Genomic DNA, 18,340 nt, shown 5'->3' on the forward strand with positions numbered 1-18,340 from the left:
AATCATCTTGCAATGATATACATAAGTTAATGCTGATCATTAGTATTTCAACAATCGAGCGTGGGGTGGTTTCGATGCGAATATGAAACATCATCAGTGTGCTTTGTTGTATCGGTGTCTAACGTTGTTTGCGCTTCCCAGCTAACAATTTTTTCCGAGGGCTCTGATTTCCGATTTTTTTTCCGAAATTTTCTGAATATTTTTTAGATATTTGTCGATTTTTCGAGAAATTGTACCGATTTTCCTTTTTTTTTAAGAATCTCTGCACATTTTCTGAAGAACCTTAAGAATCTTGTTCCGAATTCGTTCTGATTTCTAATCGATTTTCTAAGGGATTTTTTTGTTCGATTGTTGTCAAAAAACAAAGTGATTTTTTATAAAATTCGCATATACAGTTTTTGAATTGTTTTTTAGTGTTAATAGCTTCAACATATTCATGCACATTCTTCTACTATTAATCATAAAATGATAACAACAGGGAAAATAATTAGGACGTTTGAAATTAGAATCATCCATAAATAGAGCATTAAAAGAAAATTGTCTCTGAGTGGGGATATTTGTTGTGTTGTGTGTCAGCATCAAAGGCGTCAGCACCCAAAAATTTCTTTCGATTTTTTTCAGAAAATCTGAACTATTCTTCGAATTTTTCCAGAATTTCTTCCCGAATTCGGACCGATTCTCTTCAAAAAATCTAAATTTTCCACCGAATTTCCCAGATTTTTTTTTTCCGAATTCGGACCGATTTCGTTGCGAAACTCTAATATTTTGTTAGAATTTTCTTAGAAAATTCTTTCCGAATTCGGTGGACACGGCCATACAACTTTTGTACCGAATTCGGAAAGAATTCAGCATCAGAATCGACAACTTGTGCAGAGATTCTGACCGAATTCGCCAAAAAAAATGTTAGCTGGGTTGTGTCGTTTCTGAGAAACCCACGAGTTTTTATAGACATGATAATGTCCGACGATTTGTCTTCTCTCGTTCATTTTTTGCAGATTCCCTACAGAATATACTTACACCCGCACTTCTTTACAGTAACCAGAAAATTTTCGAGTTGGGTAATCTAGTTCCTTGTACTAGTTCCAAAACGTATGAGTATCATAAAATGTAACGTGTGATATAAAGTATACGGAGTTTGTTCATAGAACAAATGTGGGCCATTTGAACTGCGAAGTGAACTATATAGTTCCATATAGTTCCTTTGGCACAGAAAATATGTACGATGGAACCCAAGTCATAGAAATGTTGTTTATAGTGAACTCAGTCCCGGTCCACACTAAAGTGAATTTCATTAAAAAATTTCATGAAAATAGGCGTTCTTAGATAGAATTCCCCACTACAGCAATTTCGTGATTTTTTTAATGAAATTCATGCTAGTGTGGATCGGGACTTACAGTATGTATAGCTCATATTCGTACACACTTCAAAACTGAATAAAATCGTTATTAGTTCCATATTTTATATGAAATTCTGAAATGATTGATGGGAATTACTATAATGAAAAAAATGAAACAACTAATCTTTAATTTATTCCGCCATTTGGTTGGTGGCAAAATATAGAAGCACAATTTTTTTTTAAGAAAAACGTGAGATATATGATCAATTATGGACATTTAATATCGAATATTGGACGAATAATATCTAATTGCAGTCCTTCTGTAACAATATCTGTTCGAATACGGATTTTGTCCCCACATAGGCACCATCTACTCTTAAAGATGAAAAAAAGGTTTTGTTACTTTTAATTATTTGTTTAGTATAGTAATTCTCATAAATTATTTTATAATTCAATCACATATAGTTCGCATATACAATTTTTTAATTTCTTTATTATAAATCCAACATCTAATAGCTAAAGCTAGTGCTGATGGACTCTGTACGTATGTACATAAGGTTTACATCGTTCTGCTTTACAAGATAGATAAATCGTTAGAATAAACGTTTAAGGACAAATAACTACATAATAAAATAACAAAACAATTGTGCCGGCGAACAAATATAAAAAACAAAATTTTATAGAAACAAGTAAGAAAAGCGTTAAGTTCGGTCGGGCCGAACTTTTTATACCCTCCACCACAAATTTCAGCCATTTCGGTGGATTAATGTGGCCACAACCTTCAAAATACCGAAATTCGGAAGGTACCGTTCTATGGGGACTATATGATGGCGTGGACCTATACCTACAAATTTCTGGGGGAAAGTTTTATACGCCTAAAGAAGACTTAATACCAAATTTCAGCCATCTCGGTGTGATAATGAGGCTAAAACGTTCAAAATATCGAAAATCGGGAGATATTGTATTATAAGGGCTATATCAACACGTGGACCTATATAAACATTTTATGGTAGAAATGTTTCTTAGCCTCTGGAAACACAAAATACAAAGTTACAACCGATTCTTTGGTCAAATGGGTCTAATACATTCAAAATATATTAAAATGACGCGTACTTTATAAGGGGCCTTATGTGGGGGCTATACCAAAACGTGGACCTATATAACCCAACTTTGGTAGGAATGTTTTCTGGCCTCTGAAGACACAAAATACCAAATTACAACCAATTGTATGGTCAAATGGGTCTAATACATTCAAAATATATTAAAATGACGCGTACTTTCTATGGGGCCTTATATGGGGGCTATACCAAAACGTGGACCTATATAACCCAACTTTGGTAGGAATATTTTTTGGCCTCTGGAGACACAAAGTACAAAATTACAACCAATTCGGTGGTAAATGGGCCAAATATCTTAAAAATTCCTTAAAACGACGACGCGTCACGCGTCATTTTGTATGGGGGCTATACGAAAGCGTGGACCTACATAGCCCGCATTCCATACCAAAAGTCCTACGTAAATATAACATATTTTCCCAAAATTTCATCAACCTACGTCAATCCGTTCGGACGCTAGAGTGATTTCCACAGACGGACGGACATACGGACGGACATGGCTATATCGATGTAGAATTGCACGCTGATCAAGAATATATACTTTGTGGGGTCTACAATGATTATTTCGAGTAGTTACAAACGTAGTGACAAACTTAATATACCCCCATCCTATGGTGGAGGGTATAAAAATAACTTCATAAAATGTTGAAGGATGAGGTAATAGCTTAGATTTCATTAAAAAATAGTGTTTTAGCGCGTTGTGGAATTCTAGTTAGCTGCATATTTTCTTAGTGTATTTTGTAATGCCAATTCGATCCTATATTTAAATTTGACCTACGGTTTTAGTCATGATGCCCACCAGTGCCCACCTCGGGAATAATTTTCCAAAGTAGGTCATAGGTTTAAGATTATTCAGTATTAAAACCAGCTGCCATCTAGTGCCAGACTACAAATGGTGGGTCGCAGAATAAGACTGCCCTAGAATATTGTTTCTATGGATATATTAGGGTATAACTCTGTTATCTGACCTCGTAGAAGAACATAATTGGCATCAATGTAAAGGTCAAGAATTCTTCTTCCATATATGACTTACGTGAGCGGGTATGTGTCTTCGAGAAAAAAACGCTATAAGATCTTATTAAAAATTTTACCAATTTTCAGACAAAAATTTTGGTTTTTTTTAATCCGCTAAATTGGTTGGATTTTATGTTGTTTTGAAGATTGTTTTGTTTCCCCAACCCTTTTATTTGAATCATAAGATAATCCCGACCTTTGTTCATGTAATTTTGTATTAACAGCCTAAAACACATCTTACCGTATGCCCCCTCTAGAGGGGAAAGGGGGTGAATGTTACGCTCGTGGTTTCTTAAAACACTCTTCGCAGCAGCACAAAGCTGTAACCGGCGCATTGGCTTGATTTTTACACTCTAAATATTTTTGGCCACTTTCTCTATACAAGTGGATCCACTGTGCATAGTTTTGAAAATAAGTAAACTTTTTAAAGTAAAGTATTTTGAAATGAATGAATGAATTGGTTCATATTTTACAAAATAGAATAGACATATAGCCCATGTTTATGTTTCATTCAAAAAGGAAACCAGTATTTATTGCTTTATAAATTGGGTTAATAAAATGCAAAAATCTGAACATTGGAAACAATTTTTGAACACCATGCATAAATTGAATGAAATTTTTTCTGTGTAGTTTTATTTTTCCTAAAAAATATCTCAGACGTTTTTTAAATTTTGCTGCTAATTCCATAAATTGTACGGTTATATGGTAAATTTCAAATTTTCCTTTCAATACCATTGAAAAATATTAAAATTTTTTTTGCGAACACATCCGCGATTTTTGGTACATAGGTAAAGAAAAAAATTGTGGTTTCAAATATGTTCGCGTTCACAAAATTGGATGCTGCACCCAAAAGTTATAGGGAGTTTTATTCCCTTATAAAGAAAAAATATTTAAAAATTCCCTTTGGTTTTTAATAAGAAAATATATGTATAAATCGTTAACAGAATGTAATAACTATCCACTGATGTTAAAATATGTTTAAATTTGTTTTTATTTTCGCGGAAAATCAACAAAAAATGAAAAAATCTTAGAGTAAATTTAATTTATTCTAACTCAGAGCCCATATAAATCTCAAAAAAATAAATTTAAAATCTCTACAGAATCTAGACAATGCCCAGAAAAATGTGAGACCAAAATTTTAAAGATTGGTTTTACAAAGGATTACATTTATGTAAAAATAATCAAAGAAAATCGCGGTTCAGTTCGCGGAATTGTCAAAATATATTTTTGCAGATTTTCCTACTTTCAAGGTATCTATATCCGGCGTTTTAGTGGATAGATTCGAACGCGGAAGGGCTTATTAGATCCGGCACGTAAAAAAACTAAAATCACGAGGGGTCCAGGGGTACCTGTACGACAGTTGTAAATTTTAAAGCAAAAAAAAGGTTTTTTTCAAAAAAATTACGCACCAAATTTTCGCCTTTTGACTCCTATTACTAGGAAGCTGTACGGAGCACACTCATGAGATATACATCGAACGACGTGGAATCGCGAGTTCTACAATCCTATAACTAGTTTGGATTATTATCTAGTTGCACCCTCTAATTATAAGAAAAATGCGAAAAACACTGAAATCAAAACTTCAAAATGTCAGCATCGATTTTAGGGGGATGCAGTGTATATATCGAAAAGTCATACACTAGAACCATGTTGTGCAAGGGGTATTCTTTAGTTCTTTCTTTGAGCACAGGTTTCAATTTTGCGTGGATTGGCCAGAAATCAAGAAAGAACACAAAAAAACTTGTTTACTTTAACACTTTTTTTCCATTTTTTTTATATTACCACCAACGCAGCTTCCACGAAAATTATTTGTTATGGTCCATATTAGGAGATCGTGGCTAAAACACTTCAATTAATATAAATATATTCATATTTTATAAAATATATTAACAGTTCGCGACTTATTAAATGGTGAACCCCAATTTCAACGATTGTAAAACTTTTTTGAATATTACCATATACATATTTCCTTGGGGTGTACCTCTGTAAACGTTTGGTTTTTGTAAAATTTACCGTTATTTGTATTATAGAATATACTTTTGTAGTATTAAATATTGTTTATTAGTGAAAAGAAATAAAACTGTGTACTTGGAATATCATACATACCCTAAAATCCGAGATTTATAGGGTGTATAAAACTTTAGTCCCTGACTCTATGTTCACGAAATTGTTTATAATTTGGATAGACGCATTTCATTCAAAAATATTTCAAGATAATGCCACGTCTTCCATTTTTGAAGTGTTTGTTCATATTTTCTATGTCCGATCTTAACGCTTTTTTATTTGTATTAATAATAATGCAGGTCTGCACACTTCCTTTTGCAATAGGCTATATGTTTGTTTCTGTTGATATGTGCATTCTCTTTCTCTATCTCTGTGCAATAGTTCCACTCTACTGACATACAAACAAACAGGTTGATAAGAGCGCAATGCAGGGGGCTAAGAAAAAGAAATCCCCCCGTCATCCGTTATTTAATTTCATTCATTTCCAATGATGCACCTTTTGGTGGTTAGTCATCTGATTGCTCTGTACCATTACTTCTACCACCGCCACCACCCATTAATTTCTGCCGCTGTTCAAAACCAGTTTTAATTCAATGTTAAAAACGGCCAGTCATAAGTCAGAGCTATGCTATGTTTCCAAATTGCATGACCATTTGCTTAGTGGATTAGTAGATCAATAAGCTAAGGAAATCGCAATAAATTTAGGGGATAAATTAAAAAAGTTACTATATTCACACATCCACTCGCGTGTAGTAAAATTGATCTCATAATCAAAACAATAACTAATTTTTAGTGAATATTTTCATTGATCGAAGGCTCAATAAAAAGGTATGAAGAAGAAAAATTTCTGCGAAGAAACATTATTTATATTATACTTTAAATTTCAAAATAAAAGAAAAATGCTTTAAATCTGCACCCACGCTAACGTAATTCCAAAGATGAGTATGGGCGGGAGTATTCAAAACTTGATATATGCCTCATTTCGATGTTGCACTTTTTCAGGGCAACTCTAAAAATCTACAAACAATTTTAAACAGGGTAGCATTTTATGTGCCATGGGCTACGCAGGGCAAATTCAGTCAAGGAAGGTCAATTTGGAAATTATAAAACAAGTTTGTAGCATACATACATACCTACATGAGTTTTTTTGAGGATAAAAGTGAGTGTGTATGAACGTGGTTGTCTTATTTGGTCACTAGTCTCTGCTTTCAACAAAAAAGCAACTGATGGTGTTTAGTTTGGAGGAAGTTTCAAGGATTTCATTTTTTGTGCTTGGGTGCGTAAAAGCGTTAACTTTGCCTCTTTCATCATTATTAGGGCTTCAGCAAAGAAATGCCGGCGTTATGTTACATGATGGGGTGTATGGGTATTGTTTCATATTATGCGGTTGTTCAATGTGGCAACAAGTGCATGTTTCTTTACCAGGCACATGTAGACTGTTGTAAATTCCAGAAGAAAGATATTCCAAAATACAGGATGTAACCAATTATTTACATGCGAAGTAAGGTCAAATTGCAATCAAAATCTCCCAGATAGATAATCATTGGAATGGCATTCTAACGTTTATAGTTTTGGACCACTGATGGGCAGAAATGCTCTGCCTCACACACAAAAGTGTAAAAAATACATGAGTCTCTCGCAATTTGCCCATCAGTGTTTTGGACCGATCTTCATACTTTAATGTAGATAGATGGAAGCTCAATCAGTTAAGGTAGCTTGCTTACTCTCATAGGTTGTATATTTATTTATGTATAAGTACGTTTGTATGTACAGACATACATACATAGTATACACAAATGTACTCGTATGTATCCGGATTTATAACAATTGTATTTTATGCCAGCTTCTCAATAATTGTTACTAAATTCGTCTAACTGCATTCCACTTTTTTATATTAACAACTTGTTCAAAGTGTTTCGGTTTACGGAGAGGGTTGGTGTTTTGCCACCCCCATATGTCCATGTTGGGCTACCACCAGAAGCAAAAAATATTTCTACACAAATTGTTGGAAACAATAGTCATTGTTGTTTTTACGCAGAATAGAAAGGAAAGGAAATGCAACAGAGTATCATCACCACGAAATACATACATGGTGAAGTGAGAGTAGTTCGCAAGAGAAGTAGCAAACATGCGCCATTTAGAGAGAGTAGGAGCAAATACGAAGAGAGGTAATGTTTGGTAAAAATGACAACGGTGATGATAAGGACGATTTGATGGGACGTTGTTCTATACAACATTTAGTTTTTAAGGCTCTTGTCTTTGTCGAAATAGTCTGACGACCCATTTTCCAAATTTCTGCCAGACATGTTTCTATAGACGGTGTATTCATGATTTCCCATAAATAAATAACTTATTAGCTCAGTAAAATTGATAAACATACATCCTTAGGAACACTACCAATTTGCCGGCCTATTCACTGCAAGCCATGTCTACTATTAGATATAATCAGTCTAAATATAATTTTAATCTAACTTAAGCCCTCGAAACATAAGCGACTGGCTTTCTGTCATCATTTATTTCGGGTAAAATACTATATCAAGGTCTTTAGTTAGGCTAACGATAAAATACATACATATACATATATGTTATACTCCCATGTCGACTGCAGGAACAACTTAACGTTTGATGTTCCTTAACCCACTTAGCGCCGATAATTTTTTTACGAGAAAACTTCAAATTTTTATATGATAATGATATTTTTGTGACTTCTTGAGCATTTTTTTAAAAAATAATTTTTTTCTCTAAAACACATTTTTCCTGCAATCTGGCATTCTTTTAAAATTGCCAAAACTTGGAGGGTAATATAGGGGTGTTCTCATATGCCAATCCCTTGGTTTTTCATTGGAAAAAATACTCTAACTACATTCCTAACAAATCCCTGACTTTATATGAATCTAATGCCTGGTTTACATTTACGAAATCCAATCGATTTCAAATGTAAACCATTTGATTTGGATTTCGGAAATGTAAACCAAGCTTAACATTTATTATTAAACTTTTATAGCATATTAAAATTTTTCATCAAAAGTCGAAAATTAAAAAAGGCGATTTTTTGAATAGCTTGGGTTTCGTGGAAATGCATAGGTCAAATGAAGCGGTATAAGCGTGAAATGACAGGTAACATACAATACCACTACAAAATGCAAAAAACCCCACAAAAATATTAGAAAAAAGCCAGAGTTTTACGTCAATTTTCGCAACTATTTTTTGTGGCGTTTAAACGACCAGTGGCTTTATGTGGGTTAAGACGACCTCCATAAAAATAGCGAAATCATAGATATTTTATAATAATGTGTAGGTTTGTCGTGTTCTTTTTATTGTCCCTTAAATTCATAAAACCAATCCCAATGACAATTAATAAATACAGACCTCATTAATGCCCCCGGATAGTACCCTGGCTACGTCGGTGGTACTGGCCGGAAATATGAGCGATTATCCAATATACAATTCTTAGTCAAAGTCAAGAAGCACAGATTACGCTGCACTATGGTTTAGTTTGTATGAGAAGGTGTAATAAAACTATTTCCTTGCTTGCAAGATGAACTAGTTCGGTATCGGAAACTCGTCGATTATCTGGTTTACAGTAACTAGTTTCACTTTAGACTCTCCCAACAGTGCATTATTGACCCTTTCTGCATTGCTCGTATATGGTATTACACTAGTTGCAGGTTTACAGTAATATACCAGAATGTTGAATCGTTTCTCTCTTCTCTTTGATAATCAGAACTGGTGCAATGGTATGCACACCCGCCTTGCACTCTGATTCGATTCCCAGACCAGGTAAAGCAAATTTTCAACTATGTCAAAATATCCGTCAGTGTAATGTTGGCGACATTTCTTGTGTATTCCAGCCATGAAAAACGTCTCTATAATTGTTATCGTATGACACTCCGTTCGGACTTTGCGATAAACAGTAGATCCCATATCATTGAACGAATTTGACAGAATGAAGTTAATTAGCTGGCCCTTTTACGCCACTTCATTATTTCATCATGACATTTTGGTGTAGCCCCGATGTGGTAAAACTAAATTTTTAATATGTTCTCAAAGAAACTTTTTAGAAAACATAAGACTACTTACTAATCGCTGGGCAAATTTCTGTTGATGGGACCATTTTTGTTAAATCTGTCAGTTTTATCTTTAATCTCCAAAAAAAAATGTGTGGCTGTTAAATTTTGTTTACATATTTTACGATACATTCCAAGTTGAGGGCTGACTTCTACTTGTAAATTTCAAAAAATCGAAAAAAAACTATTGGCCTTTTTTAAAGTATAAAGCTGAAAACACATCCAACGTTTGAGTAAAGTTTGTGTTGGGCGTTGAGAAAAAAAAACAACAACAGTGCGACGCCGACACCAAAGTCCAGCGTTGATCTGTTTGCCGGCATATATTTCAAATTAATTTGAATTTTTCGGCATCATGCCCAACAGTGTAAAAACGACCAAAACGAAACAAAACTTTACCCAAACGTTGGACGTGTTTTCAGCTTAAATTAAGCTGGGTACACATTGTCAGTTTTGAATGTCGATATTTCGCAGTTATCGATAACTGTCCAACCGTCCAGCAACCACAGAACATTTTGTGATTGCATGATGAATGACAAAAATTAACGGCCACACTAGCAAGCAACAACAAAGCTGTCATTCAAAACTGACAATGTGTACCTAGCTTTAGGTTAGTCGATTATTTGAGAGTGTTCAAAAAGTCTACTTTCGATTAATCGTTAACCGTCGAAAACCGATAATAATCGACCATTTTATTTGATGCGATCCGTGATGGTTGTATGTATAAAAAAAGTACCATCGATTACTCGTTTTTTTAGCATGCCCATAGTCAACTACGACTAATAGTCGACCACGATTAATAGTCGACTGCGAATAATAATAGACTACGACTAAAGCTGAATACACATCCAACGTTTGAGTAAAGTTTTGTGTTGGGCGTTGAGAAAAAACAACAACAACAGGGTGACGCCGACACCAAAGACCAGTGTTGATATGCTTGCCGGCACATATTTCAAATGAATTTGAATTTTTCGGCATCAAAACGACACAAAACTTTAATGGTTGACTACGAATAATAGTTGACTCCGTCTTCCGCAAGTCGATTAAGAATAATCGATTATCCGGTTTTCGCACATTCAATAGTCGACTACGATTTTTAAAAATATTACGGCTAATAACCGATTAACAGAAATCGATTTTACGTATCCCTAGTATAAGTAGCATAGAAAACAATTTTACGTCGATCCATGGCACATTTACGAAGGTAGTGGTATCGTAAAATGTTGAATATGTTATGTCAAAATTTTCTTTAAGTTGTTGGGGGAAATTACAACGAAAATAATTTTTTTATAGTACTAGTATTTAATCGATAAATTTTATTTTTAAATTTTTTGCCCGTTTTATGACAAAAAACCAACAGTTTTTTAAGCCAAAAATTTAAATGTTGAAACAAATGTTTTTTACATATTGCGTCGTAAATATAGAAACTGGGTTATCCATGTTATTTCACAAATATTTTTTAATAGTTTGTTGATCGTTAGCAAATCTCGGTATATATGGTAACATGGGGCGCCTTCGCCACTTTTTTTTCAAAATGTTCTCATATCGACATCATTAAAGTTTTTCCAAATATTATTTTTGGTAAGAATATTAGCATGTCTTGACTATATATTTTGATATATAACTGATTATAATTTTGTTTTTAAAATATTATTTTTGAGCATTTACAAAATGTCTAAAAAGTGGCGAAGCCTCCCCACCCATGGGGTAGCTTCGCCATCGACATAGGACATATATCAACTGACTCTGAAAATGGCATTTACTATACTTCCTCCCCAAATATCAACATTATGCATAAAAGGAACATGTTTTCTATTTAATAATCAAAAATGATTCTAAAATTTACAAAAAGAAAAATATTCTTGCCGTTAATTGAAGAAGGTACCTTGAATTTAGGCATAAAAATGAAATTTTTGCCAAATTAGATAGGTTTAGCACAATATTTGATTTCAACTTCACATTATAGCGTGGTATATCAATAGCATAAACAATTTAAGTTAAACCTGACATATTTCTCACGTTAACCCACAACACCCCTATCATGGCGTAGCCGCCCCACCCCCTACATAGTTCATAATATGAATATATTGACATTTATAATTACTTTTATCATGCAAATTATTTGGATTTATATTCTTCAGTAGTTGTCTATTAACGGTATAAAATATAATTTTGACATCACAAAAGGTATACAAGATATCACAAAATATACCTACCATAAATATTTTTCGCAATACCCCAAAAACATGAAACCGCGTGCATCAGCAATCATATATTTGATAGAAATGCCAATTTTTGGGAGATGAAAGATCTTCGTCAAACTCACAATTTTTCCTTTAACGGCATTTCTGTAGCAGTTATAATTATCAAGAAAATCGGTGCTGGCGAAGCCGCCCCATGTTACCATACTTGTATGATGGTACAATACATTTTATACATGTCTGGCTGGCATGAAAAAAAAAACAGTTCCATCTCCAACATAGACATTTCTATGGTAATGACAACTCGCATTGTAAATGTGAGAGAGAACAATACCTGGAGAGAGAGCGAGATAATAGCTGTGCATGAATTGTCATAGCAGTCCTTCCTAATGCTTGTAGGACAATTTAGAGTGCATAGGAATTGTTGTGTTTATTTGATTTTGTTTTTTGTGCTTCCACATAAATTTCATCGTAAATTGTTATAGACACCGAAATAAATGTATGCTTAAATATTATGCCACAACCACCACCACCACCTCGACCTAAAACAATAGCAGCAACCAACCACCCTCCTGAAATTGAATGTGTGGACTGAGGAATATTAGGGACCTCACATCAAGCTTAAATAGAATTTTTACAGACAGCTCTGAGACATTTTGAGGATGGGGGTCGAAACAGCTCCTGCCTAGACGACGAGGAGGTGGTTCAAAGCGCCTGCTCCTAAAAAATTGGAAAATGTTTGTACACACAAATAGGTGGTTGTGGCACTGGGTGGGAGCGAAGTTGAATGAGATTTGTGTTCTCGAACTGCTAGGGACGACGAAGTTGCGGTGTGTGTTGGGGTCATGCAAATGCAATGCCAAATTGCACTTTCCTTTCCAGCACACTGGTGTGAGAATAGCTCACTCTTCTCCTAACTGAATATAGAAAAGTAATTGTGAAAAATCAATAGAATTTTTGAACAGGTTTTCTTACAAATGTTTCTTTTTTAGATTTAGATTTTGTTTTTGTATTCGGAAACTATATGAAAATAAATGCATCCTTACCTTTTTTAAATACATTTTAGATATACTCTATTATATTCCAGAATAGTTAAAGGACTTATTAGAACTGCTCTGTCGGTGCAGACTTGTGCATGTACATGCAAATTCTTATGGTGTTTTTGGTTATCATGGAATTGCACTTAAAGCGAAAATGTTCGTTTTATTTCCATGTCGCGTTAGGTTTTTTTGTTCACTTGACACACTTGAATATCTTCTTCAGTTCACGGCACTTGGACTTAAAATCACTTTAAGCTTATTAAAATTTTCCAGCGCGATGCGCCTCTAACCCACCTTAGTGGGGAGTTAGTTCCTCAATAATGTTCTATGAAGAACTAGAAAAAAAATCACTGTTAGTTGTTGTAGTGTATATTTTTGTTCAAATGTATTCAACCGACTGTCCGTCTATTCCAATTGCCAATTCACTAATAAATTCTGCGTAACGTTAAGAATTATAAAGTATCCTTGTCGCAAGTGTTTCAAAATTGTGTTTATTTGTTTGTAAATATTATGCTCTTTGCGCTGGCGTCATAACAAAAACATTACTCAAACTCCTCTCGGCCTAGCCAGTCAGTCAGTCAAGTCAGTCCAGCCAGCAAAGCTCCAACAATGAAAAATAACGAATGCAACTCAATCAACCCCTCGTTTGGTGGGGTGGTGGAGACAAATCAAATGTCATTTCAATAATGAATAGTTGTTGGCTAACTCTCTTGCTCTCTGTTTTCATTTTCCTCTCACACTCTCACACGAATTCTCCTCCATCCTCAAATCGATTAGCAATTGAATTGAAAGAAATAATCACAGATGAAATGCGATTGAATGCTGCTGGTCCGGTCGGTCATAAATATGCAAATGACATTCGAAAATAGTTAGGTATATGATGAATATATAAAACTTAATTTAAATTTATTATGGCATGTTTCTCTAAAACGATTCGAATTCAAATTCTTTCGAATTTCTACCAAACTCCTGTTGTTGTATTAAATGTTTGTTTGATTGAAAATAAAAACAATTCAAATATTTTTCAAAAAACAGAAGTTTGGCAGTAGTTCGAACGAATTTGTATTCGAATCCTCTTAGTGAAACAGGTCATTAGTTTTTAATTATTTTATTTTATACAAAAAAAAATTATATTAATTCAAGTCAAACTCTTCAAAAAGACATTATTATAATAATTTGTGTTTATTTATTATTGATATACAAATTAATTCTTTAAGCTTTAAGACCAACATACATATTTGAAACTGTTAGCTTGTACCAAGCCAAACAAGCATGGGTACAGTCAATTATTCACAGTTTGAAATGCACTGATACTAGTAACAGTTTAAAGTTTGGGTAACTGTTTCGAATGCAACACTGATATGAAAATAGTGGAGACACACACATCCAAGTTGTTTCCTCAGACAAAAACCCCAACTAAATCATATGCATGTATTAGTTTGTGATTTGAAGTACAGATGTCAGTGATGTTATAATGAGGTATTCTGAACAGTGTTGGCATGGAATCGGAGAGGAATCAGAGCTCTCATTCCTATGATAGTCTAAAAAATATATATAAATGGGCATCACCATCTTCCCATATTATACAAAATAGGTATCCAAAATGTAAAATAGGATTCGATTCGGTTACAAAACCAATTGTAAAAAACATTTTTGAGAATAACCCAAATCTTAAAAAGTGTGTGTTACATATCGATGAATTATACATAAATTATAATAACACTAGAAGATTAGCATATTAGCTGCAACCTCAACCTCTGCTAAGCAATGTTGATCCTATTATAATAGCCGTTTATGCCCGGAATATTATGAATATTTTGCAAATACTTGTTGTGTATTTATTTCAGCAGTCCATACTTTGTTGCTTCAAAATTTGAAGAAACAAAATGAAATAAATACACAACAAGTATTATTTTGCAGTCCAACAATACAAAGCCAACATTTTGCAAATATTATGTCTGCCATTTCTGAAGCCACTAGCGATATAGGGGCATATATATGTATCAATGAATGTAAACAAACAAAACGATTCCCGTACCAATCACACAGCGCCACAAAATTTTCAGCTTCTCTGAATCGTTTCACTCTCACAACCAAAACAAAACCACAATGTAAAAAGATGGAAACCGTACGATTGCTGAAATGTAACTTCGGCTATGCTTTGCCGAGTTGTTTCATTTACCTCCGAAACAAAAAGATTTTTTGGGAAACGTTTGCCGTGTGTTATGGTCAATGACACACTCAGGCACACACACACATGTGATTGCATAACAACCCTATAAACTAACATCAACATACCACAGTGAATATTTTATCAACCAACAAACGTTTTTGATTTATTCACATGTGTTAAGTACTATTTACTTTTCTATCTGCTCTTGTGAAGTTGAGTACTTTTCGCTAATCGTTTTATTTGCACTCACGAATGTAAACAAAACTTAACTGCGAACTCCGCCGGCGTGGGTTGTGTTTCGTTTTGTATTGTTCCTATGAAAAATACGAAACGAAACGATTGGAAATGTTATTTAAAGTATTTTTACGTACGCTGATATTTATGACCGCCACAATGTAAATTTTTTAACGCCCTTAAAGCTGAGCAAGATCGCCAATGCCAATTAGATCCTCTTGATTGTATTCCGAACCACATTTTTGATCCCATTCATTGGATATATAATTTTTGCCGATCAGTTATCGGTTCAAAATTCCTGGTGTGTGGAACAACCGTCGAATTCGACAAACATGTCAAATATCTCGTTCATATATCAAATACTTTTAAATCGAGTAAGAGCAATTTTTATGACGATTTCAGTTTTGAAGAAATTTTAGATATATTTAATAATAAAGTTATTTATTCGATGGTATGTCTAGAAATTAACGAGCTATCAAACTTTCAAGCAGCAAAAGATGTTCTTGAAAACATTACACCGTTGACTGAATTATTTTCAAATGAAGGGAATTACGATATAGATCAGAAAAAAACTATAGTTACAAATTCAATCAATGGCTGATTTCCGAAACGTAAGTTATTTAGAAATGTCTGAATTATTGTGTTTCATAACACTGTAATATGTATGTCAAAACGTCACAGTTGCGAATTTTTAGATTAGAGCTTTTTGTCTTGCACTTGCAATTTTACAAAACCAAAAAAAAAAAAAAAATTGAGTGGCCCATTTCGAGTCGGTCGGACAAAAATTGGCTGAGATATGAGCGTCAGAAAGAAAATACTCATTGTGATTTCTATGAAATATCGAAGTTTTGAACGCAGTTTTCTTGAAAGGGCATTTTTAAAAACGGATGACCTGATTCTCATATGTTTTTCTGCGATTATAAAATACATAAAAAGCTTGTCCTTAAGCGAGAGACTTTTTTATGGCGAAAAAAACTATCAATTTTCTTTTTTAGTTAAAATCTAAAACTTGACTTTGACAGTTCACAATTATTTTTAAAAACGGATTTTTTTAATTCCGTTTCGCTTGCGGACAAGATTATTAGGTTCTGAACTCTAAAGCCACACGGTGAAACTTTCATAAGAAACTTTCCCATTATTTTGGCGTTCTTAGGTCGAGTTCCCCAATACAGTAATTTCATAAAATCACTTTAGTATGAAACTCGATCTATAAACGCCAAAATAAAGGGAAAGTTTCGTATGAAAGTTTCAGCGTTTAGCTTTAGAGTAATGATTTTACAAAAACATATGTTGATCGGTTTATTCGTTTTAGAGCTACAGTGCTTTAGTAAAAGCAGTGGTTCGTAGTCGGCCATTTGTCAGAACACTGCGAAATATTTTTCAAAAAAAACCTTTCGGATGGACACATAATCTTCTAAAACGTTTGTAGATTTCTTTTAAAAAAATCACGAACAAGTAAAAAAGCATCAGTCGGCTTTGCCGACAGAAGTGAAACACTTTTGGGCGTATGAAACGACAAAAATATGGAGTGGATTAAAGCTCAAAAATTTGCGGTGGATATCGATAGAGAGAGCTTTTGTACCATACTTACCTAAAAAAATATAATATCGCTGTAAACAGGGCCACTAGTAAACTTTCGGTAAAAATTTCCACAGGATTCTCGAACTGACCCTTAACCACACTAGAAGAATGGACTTGCCCCTTAAAAAGCTTTTACTGTCATATTTGAGGCAGCGAATGCAAGTTTGTTCAACATAAATCAAATTGATTCGGGAGCAGGGCTTAAAGTCAATTTATCAGAAATTTTGTGTGGGAGCTACCCGAGGAGTGGACCGATTGAGTCCATATGGGAACCTTATCTAAGTCTGGTAGAAATTTTACGATGTGCAAAGTATGGACCAAATCGGTCAATCCCTAATCATGCGCACAAATTTCCCGCACATTTTCGAACTTTTGTGGGGGAGGTACCGGAAGGAGTGGACCGATATAACCCATCTTCGAAATTAAACTAAGTTTGGACAAAATATTACGAAGGCCAAATTTTGGACCTAATCGGTTGATCCTTCGAGAGTTATCGTGCGCTCCAGCCAGACAGACAGACGGACGGACTAAATGAATTCCAAATTTTCTGAAACACATTTCGTCCAAACCCGGGTTTAAAAGCCTGCATCTAAAAACATTAGCATTAGCTGTACACTTCAACTGCTACCCAATATTGACATTTATTTTTGTACATTTTCGCTAATTTCGTTTTTTACGCCTAATCTTTTTTTCGTTAGGCATAATCGACAACCACGCTACATATTTAGCAGTCGGCTGACCATTCGTCGCAGCGAATTAGCCGCAGAGGGTGTTTTAGTGATTAGGGTTGCCAACGCAGCAATAAAAAAGGTGTCATTTAATGTCAAAATACCCCCATCATATGGTAGAACCTAAAGAATACTAATTACACTGTGCTACAAAAGTGGACAAATTTTTTTGCAGGGGTTCTGATGCATAAATTCCGTATTGTGTGAGTCCATGGAAGACGAAAATACCTTTGGTTTCTTTGGGTCACTTCGTTTTTTGATTTTATAACGGAAATTGTAGTGAAAAACGGGGTTTCTTGGATTTTCAATTTAAAACGGATATAACTTCTTTTTTCCACAACGGACAGCTTATTTTTTATTTAAAAGGTAAGAATCATGTCTTTCGAACAAGTCATAATTTTTAAAAACCGGGTAAAAAATGGTTAAGTTATAGTGATTTAAGTGTGACAAAAACGCATTAAAAACAGGAAAATGTTTTTCCTTGTGCTCTAGGCTGCGTAGAAGACACCAAATTACGTAATTATTTACTTTTATCAAGGAGGAAATTTAGTTAGCTTTACAAAATGGGGAAAACCAATGAAATCGGTTTAAAAATGCGTGAGTTATCTTTAGTGTTTTAACTTTTTGGTTTTTCCTTTATAAAAGATTGGTACCTTGTGCGTAATTGTTAACTAGACAAATTCAAATTACAATCATATGCACTAAGGTACCAACTTTTATAAAGGAAAACCCAAAAAGTTAAAACACAAAAAGTGCCATAACTCACGCATTTTCAACCGATTTTATTGGTTTCCCCATTTTAGAAAGCTAACTAAATTTCCTTCTTGATAAATGTAAATAATTACGCAGT

At 34.1% G+C, this 18,340-nt stretch overlaps 2 protein-coding genes across 5 annotated transcripts in view; one reads left to right on the forward strand and one right to left on the reverse strand.

The window, feature by feature from the left end:
• chn (zinc finger transcriptional factor charlatan) overlaps nt 1-13,385 on the reverse strand; it is a 30,145-nt gene extending 16,760 nt beyond the window's left edge. Inside the window, exon 1 of one of the 4 annotated variants that reach the window (XM_073955027.1) lies at nt 12,781-13,385. The gene's annotated coding sequence lies outside the window, so the exon portion shown is untranslated. The remainder of the gene's footprint in view (nt 1-12,780) is intronic. The other 3 variants (XM_073955025.1, XM_073955023.1, XM_073955029.1) reach the window with 3 other exon arrangements.
• Nucleotides 1-18,340, forward strand: part of LOC141386491 (U6 small nuclear RNA (adenine-(43)-N(6))-methyltransferase) — a 77,697-nt gene that overhangs the window by 23,812 nt on the left and 35,545 nt on the right. The window lies entirely within an intron of this gene.

The sequence above is a fragment of the Musca autumnalis genome, unplaced genomic scaffold, assembly GCF_047663935.1.
Source record: "Musca autumnalis isolate F117 unplaced genomic scaffold, ASM4766393v1 scaffold_5, whole genome shotgun sequence".
Taxonomy (NCBI): domain Eukaryota; kingdom Metazoa; phylum Arthropoda; class Insecta; order Diptera; family Muscidae; genus Musca; species Musca autumnalis.